General features: G+C 38.5%; 1 protein-coding gene, 1 non-coding gene and 1 pseudogene across 28 annotated transcripts in view; 1 reads left to right on the forward strand and 2 right to left on the reverse strand.

Annotated features, from left to right (window-relative positions):
- Positions 1 to 21,021, reverse strand: part of LPAR1 (lysophosphatidic acid receptor 1) — a 360,038-nt gene that overhangs the window by 329,683 nt on the left and 9,334 nt on the right. The window contains exon 2 of one of the 27 annotated variants that reach the window (XM_042964098.1): positions 12,962 to 13,198. The exons of the other annotated variants lie outside the window; for them this stretch is intronic. The gene's annotated coding sequence lies outside the window, so the exon portion shown is untranslated. The remainder of the gene's footprint in view (positions 1 to 12,961; positions 13,199 to 21,021) is intronic. 27 annotated transcript variants of the gene reach the window in all.
- Positions 1,132 to 1,620, forward strand: LOC102957002 (annotated as a pseudogene).
- On the reverse strand, positions 4,672 to 4,780 carry LOC122233371. Its single transcript, XR_006210920.1, has one exon. It is a non-coding gene; the product is annotated as a U6 spliceosomal RNA (small nuclear RNA).

Genomic DNA, 21,021 nt, shown 5'->3' on the forward strand with positions numbered 1-21,021 from the left:
TAAAATGTTGAGGGAAAAAATCCTAGTGAAACAAAATACCAAACTTAGTTTCTCCTTCACAAACACAAGCAACAGAAAGAACTTCTCATACAAGGATTCAGCAGGAATGCCACAAATGTACACCCTTCATAGAAATGTCCTAAAGTACATTCTATAGCTGAGGAAGTCAAAAGAGGATTTCAGAAGTCAACAGTCAAACTATGCAGGCACTGCTGTCAGCACGTATAGAAAACAATTTGACACAGAAAATAACTACAAAACTTATTATAAATATAATTTTTGAGTTGCACTCAAAGCCAATAAAAAAAAGAAGTTGCAAGGAAACTTTCATTGGTTAAAAGAAAATGCTATTTAGGAATAATTCCACGAGAATAAATCACAGAAAGGACAGAGAATGCCAAAGCTAAATAAATTCCTCACCATGAAGTAGAGCAAGTTGAAAAGTATTTTTTGAACTTTATTTTTAAGAAATCGTAAGACTGCCATTTATGATATTCTGATGAACTAAAAGGAAAGCTCATTCCACAAGTGGACCCCTACAGGAGTCTGAAATTTTGAGGAACTGAAATTGTAAAGTTGTCCCACTGGATTACTAATGCCCCTAGGCTCCTGGAAGAAGGAAACAGAAATCCTTTTGGAATGAACCAACCTTCAACACAGGCCTCAAAGAATTCACCCCCCCCCACAAAAAAAATCCAAGGAATATGAACAGCATACAGTAAGAAATCACAAAATATACAAGGAAAGAGGGTACCAGAAGAGAAAATCTATAGTAATAGTAGAGAGCAAAAGCAGACTTTCAAAGAGTTCAGATATTGCAACTATTAGACACAGAATATGGAAAAGTATATTGGATTAAGATATTTAAAGAAATAAATAAGTGTTGGCTGTTGGTTAAGACACCCACTCTTGGTTTCGGCTCAGGTCATGATCTCACGGTTGGTGAGATGGATCCCCATCTGGGTCTCTGTGCTGTCAGGTTGGAGACTGCTTGGGATTCTTCCTCTCCCTTTCTCTCTGTCTCTCTCTCTCTCTCTCAAAATAAATAAATAAACATTTAAAACGAAAAAGGAAGAAGTGTTTAAAATATGATTCAGGGGCTGGGGAATGGCCAGTGGCCTGCAGAGCAACATGCCAAAGTTTTATTGTGACTCCAGTGACACATACCTCACCCATGACTCTCCATCTGTGAGGAAGACACACCACAGAGGTAGGAAGCACAAAGAGAATGTGAAATGCTATCAGAAATGGATGGGAAAGCAGTCTCAGAGCCTGATCGACAAAACAACCACTGCATATCAACAAGGCAAGATGCCTCCTACTCCATTCTCTGCTTCTCCTCCTGCAGGGGCAATGATCCCACCTCCCACCAGTTTCCTGGGTCCTCCTTGCCCTGGTATGATGCCAGCTCCCCGTATGCTGGGTCTTCCCATGATATAGGCCCTTCCCATGATGATAGGCCCTCCTCTGCCAGGGACAATGCCAGTGTGACCTGCTCCCGGAATGAGGCCACCTATGGGAGGCCACATGCCAATGACACTTGGGCCCCCAGTGATGAGACCTCCCACCCATTCCGTGATGGTGCCCACTCAGCCAGGAATGCCTCAACCAGGCAAATAAGGAGAGAGGGGAGCTTCTTTATATCCATTTTATATTACTCGTTCTACTTCACTAGGAGATCATGGTGCTGTGACTCTGGGTGTTTTCTAACAGCATGACAAGGAAGACTTGCCCCCCCACTTCCTATTAAAGAAAGAATAGTTTTGGCAGAAGAGTAGTGAGACCAAAAAAAAAAAAAAAAAAAGCAATTTTCATTTGTATTGTGAGATGTGAAAATTATCAACTGTTTTAAAATAGTTTAAAAATAAATAAATAATAAAAATAATAAAAAATAAAATATGATTACAAACAAGAGACTATTAAAAATGCTATAGACTGAATGCTTGTGCCCCCTCAAAATTCGTATGTTGAAACGTGCCCCCAATGTGATGACATTAGAAGTTGGAGTCTTTGGGAGGTAATTAGATCATGAGTGTGGAGCCTTCATGAATGGGTTAGTGCCCTTAAAAAAGAGACCCCAAAGGACTCCTTCACCTCTTCTGCCATGTGAGGACACAGTGAGAAGACAGACATCTCTGAACCAGGAAGCAGGCTCTCACTAAACACCAATCTGCCAGCACCTTGATCTTAGACTTCCCAGCCTCTGGAACTGTGAGAAATGAATATTTGTTATTTAAACCACCCAATCTATAGTATTTTTATTATGGCAGCCTGAAGAGATTAAGACAAAAATAAGCAGATTTAAAAAGAACAAAATTATATTCCTAGTAACAAAAAATAATAATAAAATCATTGAAATTAGCAAAGTCCATGGAAGAGTTGAACCAGAAGATTGGACACAAATAATAGTAGTAACAAAATGTTAGGTAGTTATAAAGAATTAATTCAGTATGCACCCTCCAGAGGAAAAAATACGGAAAACATAATAGGTAGGTAAAAAAACAGAAGATAAAGTAAATTTCTAACATACATCTACTTGGAATTTCAGAAGGAGGGATGAAATAGAATGGGGAAGAGGTAATACCTTAAGAGAAAATGACTAGTAATTTCTCAGAACTGACTGAAGAAACTAATACACAGTTTCAGGAAATCCAGTGAATTCCAAGTAGGATAAATAATAAGAAATCCAGGGGCACCTGGGTGGCTCAGTCAGTTAAGCATCCAACTTTGGCTTAGGTCACGATCTCATGGTTCTCATGATCTCATGGTTCTTGAGTTTGTGTCCCACTTTGAGCCCCACTATAGACTGTCTGCTGTCAGCACCAAGCCAGCTTTGGATCCTCTGTCTCCTTCTCTCTACCCCTACCTCTCCCTCCCTCTCTCTCTCTCTCAAAAATAAATAAACATTTTTTAAAAAGGTTTCGAGAGCAAGTATAAAGACATTTCAGACAAAATAAAAATTAGGAATTTGTCACCATTAGACCATCATTAAAGAAAATTCTAAAACTAAGCTGCCCAATAGAAATATAATGAGCAATATGTAAATTTAAATGCTCTGGCATAAAGCCACATTTTTAAATGCATGAAAAGGTAAAATTAATTTTAATACTGGTCTATTTAATCTAATATATTAAAAATTATTTCAATATGTAATCAATATAAAAACCATTAATGAGATATTTCACCCTTTCTGGTACCTGGTGTTTGAAATCCGGTACACACTCTATACTAACAGCAAATCTCAATTCAGGCTAGTAATTATATTTCAAGTACTCAATATCCATATGACTGGTGGTTACCAATTGGTCAGCACAGTGTTAAGAGACATACTTAGAAGGAAGATTATTCCTGGTAAAATGGCTGAGATGCAAGAAGAGAAGATGAGCAAAACAAGTGGTAAAAACTTGGGCAAACCCAATGGCCCTAAGGGACACTGACTGTCTAAAACAATAATATTTATATCGTACACCAGAAGTTAGGGAAAGGTTTGATCAAATTCTGTTTAGTTTGGGGAAAGAATACTTTGTGAGGATGTTGTATATACTTCATATTACATCACATTAAGAGGTACACGACATCTAGTCAATGGTGGCAAGACTGGATCAGGGTGAAACAGCCAAATGCCTCCATCACAAAGTCATATTTTTTTCACCTTTTACCAAAAATCAGTCCATGGGGTAAGACCCAAGCAGAAGAAACAAGTACAAAGTCTGTGAGACAGAAGTACGTCTGGTGTGCTTGAGAAATAGTAAGGAGAAAGATTCCCTATACTGTAGCACTTGGCTAAGCTAATAACTGATAAGGATCATTCTACTGACAATTCTTTTAAAATGAATGTATTAGCAGGAGTGCTGATGCATAGGGGCACTTGTACCCCAATGTTTATAGCAGCACTTTCAACAATAGCCAAATTATGGAAAGAGCCTACATGTCCATCCACTGATGAATGGCTAAAGAAGTTGTGGTTTATATATACAATGGAATACTACTTGGCAATGAGAAAGAATGAGATATGGCCCTTTGTAGCAGGGTGGATGGAACTGGAGAGTGTGATGCTAAGTGAAATAAGCCATACAGAGAAAGACAGATACCATATGTTTTCACTCTTACGTGGATCCTGAGAAACTTAACAGAAGACCATGGGGGAGGGGAAGGGAAAAAAAGTTAGAGAGGGAGGGAGCCAAACTATAAGAGACTCTTAAAAACTGAGAATAACCTGAGGCTTAATGGGGGGTGGGAGGGAGGGGAGGATGGATGATGGGCATTGAGGAGGGTACCTGTTGGGATGAGCACTGGGTGTTGTATGGAAACAAATTTGACAATAAATTTCATATTAAAAAATAAATAAATAAAATAAAAGGAATGTATTAGAATCACTATATGAATTATTCATTTAATGACTAGGATCATTTAATCAGAACTAATAAGTGATCCCTATAGCAAATAACAGTTGATATCGAATCCAGATCCCCTTGAAACTCTTGAGCCATTTCTCTGTACACACCCCCCATCCCCAGCTTCTTTGTGCTTTTGCTTCTATGGACTCCCATTTGTGATGATCTTCAGAAGATTGCCCTCAGCCACAGACACCACTTTGCACGCCTGTGCAAAAAGCTGGAAGTATCTGAGAGATGAGGTACCCCTTAGCTTAGTTTGGGTGGCTCTGAGCCAAAGAACGACTTATGAAAGCCCAGCTCTTTCGTGTCATCCTTGCGCAGGGGCCATGCTAATCTTCTCTGTATCGTTCCAATTTTAGTATATGTGCTGCCGAAGCGAGCACAAAGCCCAGCTCTTTCAAATTGGGACAAAATCTGAGCTAATTTGCTCTCCAAAGCTCTCCTGTACAATCCAGCTGAGACTAAAACTGTGCCAGGAATTGTACCCTTGCTTGGATTCCTTCTTTTCACTGATCTGTTTCTCCCACTCCCTTACCTGTTGCTCCTGAGAGCAATTCCCTAATAAATCATTTGCACATAAATACTCAGTTCAGGGTTGGCATCTGCAGAAACTGACACAAGGCAATCCCTAATTTTGAATGCCACATTACATCTGGAATTTATGTAACAAATATAATCTAATTCTATATACTCATCTGCAAAATGGAGCATGAATAGAAATCCTTTCTACTTCCATTTGAAGTGATTGGTTTCTATTAGCATACACATATATAAATAATGCATCATGAGAAGTCAGTGCAAGGCTGATCCATGAGTGGCATATACCAGCCAGGGTACAACACTATACACACAGTGTATGTCCGCACTCATACACACAGTATTAGCATTATTGAAAACTCAGCTGTGCATCACTTTTCTAGATGTGTAAAACTTCTTTGGTTCTGGAATACAAGCAAATCGCTCACCATTCCCAAGGCCTGAATGTGGCGCTTATTGTTTCAGAGACAATGGGTCTAGTGTTTGGCGCTCAGACTACATATTTCAAAGGGAATCTTTGTCTGCTTAACATGAAATAAATCAGACTCTACATTTATTGGAAAAAGAGCAATCCAGCAACCTTCACTCAAAGAAATCAGCCTTGGCGGCCTTAAGTTACAACTGTTGAGTAAAGCTATAGGTAGCCATTTAGTAATACAAACCAGAGACTTCTAAGAGGGGCTAGGAAGAAACCCACTCTTTGCCTTTCTTTAGCCATTTTTAATCACTGAGAATTTTTTTTACAGTTATGTAAATTGTTTTCAAGTACATTTCTACACTAGCTTTTTACAAACCAAAATTTCTCCCAATGGCACTATTTAAATATTTACAATTATAAGCACGTGATTGTCTGAAGTTCTTCAAATATTGTAGAGAAACTTCATCAGGTTGGGCTCTACTGTTTTATAAGAAATATTTTGGAAGTTTTCTGCTAAGGCTCGTTATTGTCCTTTAAAGGACACACATGCACATACATATATCAATCATGTAAGCAAGCTAATTGAAAAAAAACATTTCTCTATATTAGGAGTGTAACTTTGTGCTATTGGACTAGATACGCCTGTCATCTATGACAGACATGCCCAGGAATGCTAAAAAGTAATTGGCCATGCAAATGGGATATTCCTAAAGCTCACAGAGATTCCCACCAAATGAAGTTGTCTTAACCAAATAAGAGAAGGACGAGTTTCAGGCTTTTAGAAGGATCCATTTACAGGCATACAATGAATGTGCTGATTAAAATAATTTGTTTCTATTCACCAGGCAAGACCTCCAAAGGTTTTGAATAAGCTATGATGCCTTACTCTATCTAGCCTTAGATATTATGTAATCTTTAATACAATCCCTTTCTATAACCCATATTGGTCTCCTCCAACTCTTTTAGAAATAGTATTATGTTTCTTCTGGAATAAAAGATAATAATTCCAGGAAAAAGTAAACTATCTTAAAATGCAATTTTCTAAACACAGCAAAATACACATGGGGATTCAGTATGTGGCAAATTCTATGCTTTTATAATCTTAGTGGGACCACATTACAGAAAAATGTAAAATGCCAGCATATGAAAATTCACGTAAAAAAAAGCCAAAAGATAAATAAAAAGCTGGAAAAAAAATCACAACTCAAATTACAAAGGTCTTATTTTCCTAATGCATTTTTAATATATTAATGACAAGACTAAGAGACCAATCTAACATAGGTGAATGATATGAAAAGACAATTCACAGAAAAAAATAAAAATGGCTCCTAAAATGTAATAATATCACTCATAATAAAGACACTTCACTGAAACTGCACTGAAAGATCATTTCTACCTATCAAATTGTGATCCAAAAAGTAATAAATGGTACTGCTGAAGAATATAGGTATTGTTGAGGGTATTATGACAAGTGAAATAAGTCAGAGAAAGAAAGACAAATACTGTATGATTTCACTTATATGTGGAATCTAAAAAACCAAACAAAACTCATAGATACAGAGAACAGATTGTTGGTTATCAGAGGGGAAGGGGGCTGGGAAGTGAGCAAAAAGTGTGAAGGGGGTCAACCGTATGGTGACAGATGGTTATGAGACTTACTGTGGTGATCACTCTGTAGTATATGCAAAGATCAAACTACTATGTTGTACACCTGAAACTAATATAATGTTATATACCAGTTTTTCCTAAGTTAAAAACAAACAAACAAAAAGAATATAGGCACTGGTGATATTTATATATGGGGAGGATATATATATATATTCTCTACAGAGGATATATATATATATTCTCTACAGAGGGCAATTTGGCAATATAAAAATTATAAATGCACAAGGCCTTTGATGCAATTCCTTTTCTAGTAATGTATCCTAAAGCTATATCCCAATGAGTGAAAAGATTGTAACTACATGTATATCTGTGTCCATATCCATATCCATTCATCTATCTATCTATCTATCTATCTATCTATCTATCTATCTATCTGCCTATTTACTCTCAATAGAAAGATACCCAAGAATGTAGCAGAGGCTGACCCTAGGAAGGGCAATGAGAGTAGAGTGATTTATATTTAGTCATGTTCATTTGCACTTCTTGGGCTTTGAGCCCTGGTATCTCTTAAAAAAAAAATTTAACATAGGGGCGCCTGGGTAGCTCAGTCGGTTAAGCATCCGACCTCGGCTCAGGTCATGATCTCACAGTTCGTGAGTTCAAGCCCCGCATCGGGCTCTGTGCTGACAGCTTAGAGCCTGGAGCCTGCTTCAAATTCTATGTCTCCCTCTCTCTCTGCTCCTCCCCTGCTCATGCTCCGTCTCTCTCTCCTTCAAAAATAAATAAAAATTAAAAAAAAAAATTAACATAAATTTTCAAAGGTGCCATATTCTAAGCACGAATATACGGTGCTAAGGAAATAGAGGCTCTACTTCCGTTGATTATTTGATTCATTTCTTTGATCCAAAGTCATTCACAAGAACTTTGATTAAAATACTCTGGAGTGCAGGGGTGCCTAGGTGGCTCAGTCTGTTAAGCGTCTGACTTAGGCTCAGGTCATGATCTCATGGTTCATGGGTTTGAGACCCACATCCGGCTCTGTGCTGACAGCTCAGAGCCTGGAGCCTTGCTTCGGATTCTGTGTCTCCCTCCCTCTCTGTTCCTCCCCCGCTCATGCTCTGTCTCTCTCTCTCCTTTAAAAATAAATAAAAACATTTAAAAATTTTTAAAAAATACTCTGGAGTGCAGCATATATTATAAATAGCTCAAATTTATCCTAGGTTTTGAACAGTAGATATACTTTTCCTTTGACACCATAGTGCAAGAAATGTGCATACCCCTTTGTATTACTTTCTTCACCTTTGTGAGATTTCTCCACCATGATGTGGGAACACACCACAAGGCAGCAGTTTGGACTCTTGCTGTTTCTGCCTATTGCGTCATCGCTGGTCTTATGTAGATACAAAAGGGAACATGCTAGATTCCACCAAACACTTTGCTACCTTGACTACTTTACATCAGTGCCTCATTTAATCCTTACAAAGCCATTATGATGAAAGTATTTTTGTCCTCATCAGTCTGATACTCAGAGAATCAAATAGGTTGTCCAAGAGAGCCAGATGCAAATCCAGATATATTTGGTGCCTCAGTGGAGTGTGGACACCAGGTGAACAAGAATTACAAGTAATTAGCTGCACATAGTAACTACATAAACAAATGTGTTTTTAATCAATGCTTTTTAAGGGAAATTAATTAATCATTCCCAAAATATTTGTAAACTGATGAATATGTATTAAATTCAGATTTTAAAAAACAGACTTAGATTTGATTCTGTTAATACACAAAAAAATCAAACATAAATTTAAGAATCTTCTGAGGTTCAGCTTGAATTATACTAAAAACAGTTTAAATGTTCACACAACTAACCTTGCTTTACCAATGAGAAAACTCAAACCACACCTAATCAATTTTTTTAACTTGTGTAGTGGTAAGATACTGATCAGACATTTGTGGCTTATATTATCCCAAATCCGCACATTGAATTCTCTGTCGAAAGGATTTGGGTTTTTAGGTTGACTTTGCAGTACGTGGTTTAAAAGGAAAAAGGACTCGACATTACAGCAGGCAACAAACTTGAGAGAAATAGCAGGAAAGACTTAGAACATGAATTCTTTTTCAATCCCAAAGAGATGCTGTTCCAACAAGACTCAGGTCAGAGGGCTGGGCACTGCTGGGGAGGTCACATGACTGATCTGGGCGAACTTGTTTTGTGAAGAAACAGATGATTTCTAGCTATGAGGCTGTTGTTCCTGTAACTTTTTAGCAACAGTTAAATCCATTAAATCCAGTTAAATCCAGCAGTTAAATCCATTTCAAAATGACAAGCGAAAGAAAAGAACATTCTGAATAAACTGCAGATGAATGGAGTTTTCCCCTGCCTCCTTGGGAATATTATGAGCATCTTACAAAAGGGGCCATATCCTGTTTCCTTCTCTGGTTGCTACAACTGTGGTTTGTATATTGGCTGTATCACTAATGTGAATTTATAACCCATAAATGCCAAAAGAAAAAAAATCAATACTCCTTCACAAATATGCATTTTTCTTACCCTAACTTTCAACAAGCACTGTTTTAAATCATCATTATTTTTTTCTGCACTGGAAGCAAATCTACACATCTTTTTCATACCCTACTGCTAGCACAGAAGGTGAAATACTGACATAAATGAAAGGAATTGCAAGTTCAGCATTAATATAAACCAGGAAAACACTACTGGGATATTTAAAACTCAACAGCGCCTCCTAGTGCACCTATAAAAATTAGCATGAGCCCAAGATGCAAAATAAATCAGGCTGGAAAAAAGTAAATTAGAAGACATTAATGAATTTATCCCTTTAAATCATCCAGGAATCGGTCTTTCGGAATGAACCTGTTTACTTTAACAAGACACACAAATTATTTTCAAATAAAAACAGGGCATTGAGAAAGATCAGATTCAGGTGGAAGGAAATGGCACAAAGGCATGTGGAAAGAGATAATGCAAAAGATAAAGACACATTTTTAAAGAAAGAGAAAGAAAGGGAAGAAGGAGGAGAAGAAGGTGGAAAAAGACTCTTACTGCCCCCAGAGCATACCAACTTGAAGGAATATCACAAACTTGGATAATGATAATATGGCATTTTGCTCTGAGCCAACACCCACCTTTGTTAATTTCCCCATAAGAGAACTCCTATCAGAAACGGGAACCCTCTTGCACTGTTGGTGGGAATGCACACTGGTGCAGCCACTCTGGAAAACAGTGTGGAGGTTCCTCAAAAAATTAAAAATAGAACTACCCTATGACCTAGCAATAGCACTACTAGGAATTTACTCAAGGTATACAGGAGTCTTGATTTGTAGGGGCACATGTACCCCAATGTTTATAGCAGCGCTTTCAACAACAGCCAAATTACGGAAAGAGCCTAAATGTCCATCAACTGATGAATGGGTAAAGAAGATGTGGTTTATGTATACAATGGAATACTACTTTGTAATGAGAAAGAATGAAATCATGCCATTTGCAACAACGTGGATGATACTGGAAGGTATTATGCTGAGTGAAATAAGTCAGTCAGAGAAGGACAGATATTATATGTTTTCACTCATATGTGGATCTTGAGAGACTTAACACAAGGCCATGGGGGAAGGGAAGGGGGAAAAATAGTTACAGAGAGGGAGGGAAGCAAACCACAAGAGACTCTTAAATACAGAGAACAAACTGAGGGTGGGTGGGAGGTGGGGGAGAGGAGAAAATGGGTGATGGGCATTGAGGAGGGCACTTGTTGGGATGAGCACTGGGTGTTGTATGGAAGCCAATTTGACAATAAATTATATTTAAAAAAAAATAAAAGAACTCCTATCATCAATGTTCTTCTTGCCCACCAGCTACCATTGGTAGCATCAAAGGTCTTCACACGTCTATGCAATTATTGGTGCTTTCCACCACGGCCCCTAAAGTTGGAAGTTAGTTTTTTCTGCTTAAATGATCATAGCTTTTTCCAAAAGTTTCTGATATCTGAGGGTTTACAACATTTGGGGATCATGAAAAGAAGTAATGCCATGAAACCCAGCAAGAAGGTACTCAGATGAGTGAGGAGTACTTGGCTATGAATCTGTGCCCAAAAGAATTTCCCCTTGCTGGATCCACCTGATATCCGCAAATTCACCCAATGTTTCTACTCTCATGTCTTCATTCTTTCTTTGTTTCACCAAAAACGTATGTAGAGTTCTTATCTGCTCTTTGTTTGAATTCTATTGTCCTCAACATTCCCTTCACTACTTTGAAGAAATCTTACTTGGCCAGTACTTTATCTCAATGTCCTCAAATATGTCTTGCAAATTAAGCTTCCTCATGACCACTAGATAGAAAAACATCAAGAGAACCTAAATTATTTGAGAAGAGAAGTCTAAGCCTGACAGAATAAGGAAAGCACTCATAGTTATACACCAACTGTAAGTTAATATCAGGACCCCATTATATATGTATATGTTTATTGTATACAATCCTCCTTAAGTTGACCATTTAAGAGATTTTGTACACTTCTTTCCCATTACGGCATTTCAAAAGGTTCAATGTAAAGACTTCCTCCATGTATGCTTTGGAAATACATTTTGATGAAGCCAGTCACACTTGACTATCCTATTAGATTATTTGGTTTCCAAAATGTGGAGGCAAACAGGTGAGCAGACCCGTGTGTCTTCATAGAATTAATCCTTACTTTTGTGTACATTCTCTATATCACAAAACCACAAGGCACAATAGTGAAAGAACTTTGCAGTTTTCAGACCAACACAAAATTCTTAATTAAAAGAGTCTGCATGTGTTGAGGAAATAAGACTTATTAAAAGCTGCTGTATTTTCAGAACTGTCTTTAGTAAAAGCAACATCACTGAGAATTCTTTCTTTCTGTTCCACTAAAGTAAACAAATGTGAAGCAATTCCAAAGAGAGAGGGAAAAGCTGATCAAGAATAGTGAATGACATCCAAAGTGCAAACAATATGGCAAGACTGAGTAACAGAACAGTAGGACAAAATTTGCTGCTTGACCAATGGACAAAATGTAATTACTCAAAAAAGGAAAAGCAGTGTTCATTCAGAGACACACAAAACAACATTAAAATTATGATACATCCTCATAATAGAACACCATGCAGTGACTGAAAATGATGGAGGTCTGTATTCAATTGAAGAAAAGTTATGTTACATGAAAACACAAAAAATATTCACATTTGAAACATTTATATATTATTTATATACATCCTATTCCTGACAGAGTGCTCTCAAATTGACACACTCTCCTTTCCTCTACCTTAAATCCTGTTCCTCTCCTCTTGATCAGGGACCCTCAAAACCCAACCCCATGTTTCTCCCAGCTTTTGCTGAAACATGCTAGCTAAATACTACGGCTCCTTTGAGGTTGTGTTCTTTTCCTGTCTTTCAGATCTAGTACATCCCCTCCTGGGTGATATTATAACTTAATCCCAGGAAGGGAGATTTGGCTTTGGGCCAGGAAGGGAGACAGGTATACATCCTGATGGGGGTAAGGGAGAGGTGCCTTTGCATCATCTTCAAGCAAGGAAGGAATTCTAGCCCTTATAAGAAAGTGGGCCACTTCTTCAGGCTCAAAGACTCAGAAAAATCTGGAGGATTCAAGATTTTTAGGATGCATTAATATCACTGTCCCCATCCAAGATGGCAGGGTCCTATTGTTTCCCAACCTTGACATTGCAGATATACCTTGGTTTAGGGCTCATCTACTCACAATTAATCTCATGACCCTGGTCCTTTGTTTTCTCTGCTTTCCAGCCATAGGACATGAGAACATTTGCATATGATACCAAGTAGGCCCTTTGACTTTCACATTTAGCTTGTAATTTCTAATTGCTCTTTCTTAACTTTTCATTATCTTTTTCCAAGTTTCAATTGAGTTTAGTAATAAACATTCAATATTATTATACTTATAGTTGCTTTTTCTCTCATTTTTACTATCTGCTTTACACATTGTACCTGCTAACACATTACCTTCCACTGATCCACTGTCCCAATTGCCCAACAGTAGATTTTTTCACAATTATACTGCTTTTTTGTCAGGGTCTCGTGGTGCTCCCGCTACCACCAGTAACAGTTCTCTTTGCCAACCAGGTAATGTGTGGTTCTGCTCCAGGATCTTATCCCAGCATGTGTCTTTTGTTTTGATCTGGTTTGGGTTTGGGGGACCACGCACGTCAACTCTCAGGGATGGGTTCCCAGGTAAGTTATCTGAAATAGGAATTAGCATGTAAACAAGCTTAATTGGGAGTGCTCTGAGAATCAACACTTCAGGAAGAGAAAGGAGGGTAAGGGAGCAAGATTAGGCAGAAACTGTGCAGTGATACAATGTATTGCAATAGAAGCCTTAGGTGAGAGCACTGGGTGTTGTATGGAAACCAAACTGACAATAAATTTCATATTAAAAAAAAGAAGAAGAAGCCTTAGCTGATTCTCTGAGGAGTTCCAAAAGTTGGATGAACCTTGAGGACCACCCTAAACTAGAGCAAAAGGGCCAGACTTTGATATCCTCATACTCAACATACTCAACAGTCATTGGATGGGACCACCTGGGAGGAGGGCATGGTCTTGGCAAGGCACCTTCTTCGGTCAAGGCAATCCCTGACAGTGTCTGAGAGTTGAGAATAGTCTGGATGGGGGCAACATCCCCACAGCTGAGAGTCCCTCTTTCCTGATGGAGACTCTGATCAGTGCATCATAGCAGCCACTGCCAGAACTCAGATCCATGCAGCACCCTGGATATCCCTGTCTCAATAAGTATACATTTTTTAAATTAAAAATAACAGCAATATCAAATAACAAAAATCTCAAATATATACATAGAAGATGGTAGGGAGGAAAAAAAGAGGGACTGTACAAATTTTTTTAAAGGTCATCTTGTTAAAGGGAAGAACGTCCTGGTAGACTGGATCCTTACTCTGTTCTCTCTCTCCTTAGTAATGGGATCACACATCCACACTCCTTATCATGTAATTTTGCAATGCCCTCATAATGCCTTGGAGTATATATCCTTATCTATTCACCGTGTGCTAGAACATGTGACATGTTAGCAGCTATGACTCAACCAGAGACTTAAAACGGGCTTTCAGAGTTAAGCTTACCCTCTTGTGCCTACACTATTGCTATTAAGACATGCCCCAGCCTGCTGTTCCAAGGAGAGGATGACAGACACATGGAGCACAGGTATTCCAACCAATCAACCGAGACACCATGAGTAGCAAAGCTATGTCACCACACCCAGCCTATATCAGCTGAACCTCAGCCACTACATAGATGCATGAATGGTGAAAAGACTGCTATTATTTGGGTTTATCTGGGGGATAGCATATTACAAAACATCACTATAACAGTACCTAACTTCTACAGATGTAGGGTTTTTTTTTAATTTTTTTAACCTTTTATTTATTTCAGAGACACAAAGTGCAAGCAGGGGAGGGGCAGACCACCAGATCATGACCTGAACCAAAGTCAGATGCTCAATCAACTGAGCCACCCAGGAGCCCCTACAGATGTAGGTATTAACTTATAGACATTGTTAGAAAATATAAGTTTAAATATGTGTATGGCATTATTTCTTCTAATACACTAACAGGAAAAAAAAAAGAAATCATCAATTCAACAAACAATAGAATGGGGGTGGGGAGCGAAGTAAAAAATAATACAAAAGAATAGCAAGAATGAGCAAATAAATAAGGGGTACAAACAGGCTTAAATATAAAATAACAATAAATATTAATAAGTAAAATTCATTTTAGAGGACAGACTCACAGATTGAGGAGGTTAAAATTAAACTCAACTATTTAAGAGATGGGCTTAAAATAACAAGACAATGTTGAAATAAAGGGATGAGAAACGGTATATCAAGAGAATGCTTAGAGGAAAACCAACCATAACAATATTAATATTGAAATAAATACAAGATGAAAATTATTAGAGTAACCCAGGAGGACTATTACATATTAATAACTGTGCAAGCACATTTCAATATATCAAAAAGACACAACAGTCATGATATTTTATAGATTTAACTACACAGCTTTGAAATATATAAATCAAAATCTAATATAAAAGGCTTCTGCACAGCAAAGGAAACCATCAACAAAATGAAAAGGCAACCTGTGGAATGGTAGAAAACATCTGCAAATTATATATAAGAGGTTAATTTCCAAAATATACAAAGAACTCACAATTCAATAGCAAAAACAGTCTAATTTTAAAATGGGCAGAGGATCTGAATAGATACCTTTGCAAAGAAGACATACAAATAACCAACAGAAGTACATCAAAAGGTGCTCAACATCACTAATCGTCAGGGAAATTAATTCAAAACCAGAATGAAATATCACCTCACATCTACTAAGATGGCTAGCATCAAAAAGACAAGGCACAGTGCTGGTGAGGATGTGTAGAAAAGGGAGCCCTGTATACTGTTGGTGGGAATATCAATTAGTGCAGCCACTATGGAAAATGATATAGAGGTTCCTCAAAAATATAAAAATAGAACTACCATATGATCCAGTAACCCCACTTCTGTGAATGTATCCAAAGGAAACTAAAACATTATGTCAAAGAGATATCTGCACCCTCATGTTCATGGCAGTATTATTTATTTATGACAGCCAAGATGTTGAAACAACCTAGGTGTCCATTGACAAATAAGTGGATAAAGAAGTTGTAGTGTATAAAAATCATTCAGATGAAATCATGTGGATGAAATGCAAATCATCCACATTTGCAGCAATGTGGATGGAACTGGAAGTTATTATGCTGAGTGAAATAAGTCAGTCAGAGAAGGACAGATATCATATGTTTTCACTCATATGTGGATCTTGAGACACTTAACAGACGGCCATGGGGGAAGGAAAGGGGAAAAAAATAGGTACAGAGAGGGAGGGAAGCAAACCACAAGAGACTCTTAAATACAGACAACAAACTCAGGGTGGGTGGGGGAGAAGGGAAAGTGGGTGATGGGCATTGAGGAGGGCACTTGTTGGGATGAGCACTGGGTGTTGTATGGAAGCCAATTTGACAATAAATTCTATTCATAAAAAAGTTAAAAAATCATTCAAAGAATAAAAATAGTTCTTGGAAAGTAAAAACAAGGTCAAAACTAGGAAAAACTAAACAGACAAGTTGGAAGATGAAGTTACAAAAATCTCCCAGTGGATAGAGCAAAAACACAAAGACAAGAGATTAGCCCATTAGAGTACCAATCCAGAAGTTCCAACATAATACTTAAAGTCCAGAAAATAAAGAGAAGGAAATCATCACAGTATGTATATATGTAGATATATATCTGAAATCAATCAGATTTCAGATTGAAAGTTTCCAAGCAGTACCCAAACTGTGGCTGAAAAAAAAATCCATACAAAGACACATCATTAAGAAATTTCAAAATATTGACAATTCTATAGCCAGCCAAACCATCAACAGAACAAAGATATGTCCAGACATTCAAAGTCACAAAAAAATTACCACTCATGCACCCTTTTCTGGAAAGCTATTGAACTAACAAAACAAGGCAGTTTGGGAAGAGGCGAGAGGAAAATATCAAATCAGGAACTGGGGAACACAGCTCAAGTCAGAAGCAAAAGCAATCCCAGATTACTGATAGAGACCACAGATTACTGATAGAGATCACAGTTCTATACCAAGTCTAGAGAATGACCAGGAAAGACTTTAGCAAGTTAGGAGTCTCTGAGGAAAGATTTCTTTAAAAGATGAAATACAATAGTTAAAGTGTGTGACTATACTTAGAGAAGATATACATCCTCTGGCTAGTGCTTGTGTTTCAGTTAATAAAAAGAACATTAAAAACCAAACGTTAAACAGACAAGTATCAACACAAATTGTTGTACAAGAAAGGAAATCCTAACAAATTATAGTAAGCACCTAATGAAACAGAAGGAAATATAAGATACTCTGTAGGAGCTTAAAAGAGCATGGTAGACCCATATTCTTGCCATGATGCTGTTTCCAAGATACATTAATTTTTAAAAGCAAATTATAAACAGTGTAATATTTGCATAACACCATATACACAAAATTATACTAAATATTTCTATACCACTTCTATACCATATGCCAATAGCAGTGCCTTTCAAAATGTGGTCTGTGGATCAGCAACGTCAACATTATTTAAGATTTAATCAGAAAAACATATTCTCACTTCCCCCCAAACCTACTGAATCAGAATCTCTAGAGTAGGGCTGAGGAATCAAGCTGCTTGCCCACCACTTGCTTTCCAGGTAATACTTAAGCACAATAAAGTTTGAGTACTGCCACAGTGCTGAATAAGAATAAGAAAGGTCTGACTAGAAGAATTAACCCTGGTGGTGAGAGTGGGATGAACTGTGGATATATCCAAAGGAGCAGCCTGATAAATCGTTGTGCTTTAATGGTTTTCACAAGAATGTATTTATTCATTGACTATGCAAAAAAAGACAAAATAATTTTTCAAGGAAAATGTACTCGGGAAGTATGTGCATAAAATATGACATAGTCCCTGTTTATCAATGTCTCTCTTACATTGGAATGTTGTTCTCCAGATGTAAATTCCATCGAGCTAACTATTGCCTGTGGCTGAAAGACAGCACATGCTAGAAAGGAAATTAAAAAGAATTTTGATGAACTACTAAAATTCCTCTCCTTGAAGCACAGCTGGTAGGCAATGTGAGAGTGGACGGAGCCTCCCAGGACTGCTTGGATAATTAGAGTAGATGGTACATGTTCTCTAGAGCTAACAGACATTGGGGCGCCTGGGTGGCTCAGTCAGTGAAGCCTCCAACTTTGGCCGAGATCATGGCCTCACCGTTTGTGAGTTCGAGCCCCACGTTGGGATCTCTGCTGTCAGTGCAGAGCCCACTTTGGATCCTCTGTATTCCTCTCTCCTTGCCCTTCCCCTACTCCTTCCCTCTCTATTTCTCTCTCTCTCTCTCTCTCTCTCTCTCTCTCTCTCTCTCTCAAAAATAGACAAACATTTAAAAAAATAAAAATGAAAAAAAAAAAAAAACCCAACAGATGTTGAAGGCATAGCTCTGACCCACAGCCTTAATTTGTTCTGGGCACTATGCTACCATTCACATTCTGTCAGGGAAACAGTCTTCTTTTATGATGTGTCAAGGGACAGAGAGGCGGAGGTGTGCTGATACTACACTGTGGGCTTTGAAGCTGGAGCCAGGGCATAGCAGTGAAGGATGTAGGTGGCCTCTAGAAGCTGGAAAAGGTGAGATACTTGATTCTCCCTAGCCTCCAGTAAGAACCAGCCTTGCTGACATCTTGATTTCAGCCTTGTGAAACTGATGTCAGACTTCAAGAGTCCCAAGAATTTTGGTGTCCTGCATCTCTGATGATACCCAGTCAGCAGAAATGACAGAATGCCTCAAGCAGACAAATGGCATGCCTCCCCTTGTGCGAGAATGCACAGTGGAGATGACTGCAACTTCACAGCATGGTCCAAGTTGACACCCTGCTCCACGAACTGTGAAACAGCCCTAAGTCCATGGCGACAGCCCACAGGGAAGAGGGAGAAGGTGAGAAGGAGAAATGCCAAGGCTCTGACCTGTACCTTCTTATGGAAATGGAACTCTGCGTTTGTGATGTATTTCTATCTCAACTTTAGGGAAACTGGTGAGATTGCATTCTTCCAAAAGGCAGAAGGGAGTCTCAACGAGGATTTTGGGTAAGAGGAGATGTCAAAGAATGTGGAAAAGCCATGCACTTTAGAGCTGTAGCCTGCTCTGGCAAAAATGGAAGACCTTTGGATCCCTCCCACTGTAGCAGTTCCGGTAAGGACATGGATGAGGAGTAACAGATGAGAACACACACATACAGCCAAGAGGTATAGCCAACGTCTAGAATTAGCCGCTTTGTCCTTTAGTAATTGTTGCTAGTTCTTGGGTGCCTGGGTGGCTCAGTGGGTTAAGCGTCCGACTCTTGCTTTCAGCTCAGATCATGATCTCACGGTTTGTGAGTTTGAGCCCTGAGCTGTGCTCTTCACTGACAGTGCAGAGCCTGCTTGGGATTCTCTCTCTCCTGCTCTCTCTGCCCCTCCCCCCTTATGTGTTCTATCTCTCTCAAGGTAAATAAATTCAATAATAATAGTAATTGTTTGGGGCGCCTGGGTGGCGCAGTCGGTTAAGCGTCCGACTTCAGCCAGGTCACGATCTCGCGGTCCGTGAGTTCGAGCCCCGCGTCAGGCTCTGGGCTGATGGCTCGGAGCCTGGAGCCTGTTTCTGATTCTGTGTCTCCCTCTCTCTCTGCCCCTCCCCCGTTCATGCTCTGTCTCTCTCTCTGTCCCAAAAATAAATAAAAAAACGTTGAAAAAAAAAATTAAAAAAAAAAAAAATAGTAATTGTTTTAGTTCTCCTTTGTCAGTAACACACTTTCATAAAACATAGGCATTTGGAACGTACATATTCCTATCTCACTAATTATTTGGAATGTGATTATTTTGGATCCTTGACTCCCCTCACTCTACAGTTCCCCATTGGCCACTTGTTTAACTGGATGAGCACAGCTGCTCTACTTCACTGAAAAAGCCATGTCTAATACAAAATATATTTTGTGGTGTGTTTTGGTGCTCCTACCATACATACAGAAGGCATCAGGACTTGAACTTCTTCTAAATTAGTTAACAAAATACCAATGAAAAGGCTGATTTAAAATGTTTTATAGTGGCACCTGGGTGGCTCAGTCAGCTAAGCGCCCAACTGTTGATTTCAGCTCAGATCATGATCTCACAGTTTGTGGGATCAAGCCTATGTCGGGCTCTGCTTGGGATTCTCTCTCTCTCCCTCTCTGTCTGCCCCTCCCCAACTTGCACGCACACACTCTTTCTCTCTCCCAAAATAAATAAACTTTAAAAAAATGTTTTACAATATAATATACAAGTAAACCCAAATTAATAGAATAAAACTGTAGGGAAAAAAAGTAGGCAATTTGTGAGAGTTTTGTGCGCTGTTAATCAGGGAGAAGACTGTCTTTTTGAACGCTGGGAGATTTTGAAAGATACAGGTGAGTGAAGAAAAAAGGAAGATTAAATACATAGTTGGGCTAAATGTTGATGGGGGAGGCTGAGGCTAATAATTACAATGGAACTTACGAATTTCATACTTTAATTTGTGGCTTTTTGGTTTTTTTAAGACTAAAAAGGTTAGGAATTTATAGAAGTATGAAAAAGAATTCATGTTTGACTAGCAAACTCTGGGGGAAAAAAAGATTTGGGTCTCTGTCATCAAAGTCTTATGTTCTAATAAGCTCTCTCAATAATATTAGAAATGGTAAATTGAACTCAGTTTTTGTTTTGTTTTGAGAAAATGCATGAAAGCAGGGGAGAGGGGAGAGAGAGAGGGAGAAAGAGAATCTTCAGCAGACTCCACGCCCAGCGTGGAGCCCAACATGGGGCTCTATCCCACAACCCTGGGTTTATGACCTGAAACCAAAATAAGAGTTGGATGCGTAGCTGACTAAGCCACCCAGGCATCCCTGAATTCAGTTCTAATATAGAAGTCAGGTAAATGACAGTCTGTCTTCATTGCCAACGGGTTAGCTATTCTTTAAGATATGCCTGTATAATTATATAATGCAACTAAAGGTTTAATAACTTTTCATTTATTTGTTTTTGAGAGACAGAGAGAGCACAAGTGGGGAGGGGCAGAGAGAGAAGGAGACAGAATCCAAAGCAGGCTCCAGGCTCTGAGCTGTCAGCACAGACCCCAGCACAGGGCTCAAACTCAAACTGTGAGATCATGACCTGACTTAACCGACTGTGCTACCCAGGCACCCCTATAACTTTTCAATTGATGACATCATTGCTCTGCTTCCTGGGTTACTCTATAAAATTGTTTTCAGTGATTTGACTTGGAAAAACATTAAACACTTCACAGGCAAGTAGTGGAACCATTTTATGGAAGCCAAAGATAGTTGACGCTAATCTTTGTTTTTCAGTTTATTTATATTTATATTTATATTTATATTTATATTTATATTTATATTTATACACACATATATATGTATCTGCTTATACATATATA

This window comes from Panthera tigris, chromosome D4 (genome assembly GCF_018350195.1).
Source record: "Panthera tigris isolate Pti1 chromosome D4, P.tigris_Pti1_mat1.1, whole genome shotgun sequence".
NCBI classification, from domain to species: Eukaryota; Metazoa; Chordata; class Mammalia; order Carnivora; family Felidae; genus Panthera; species Panthera tigris.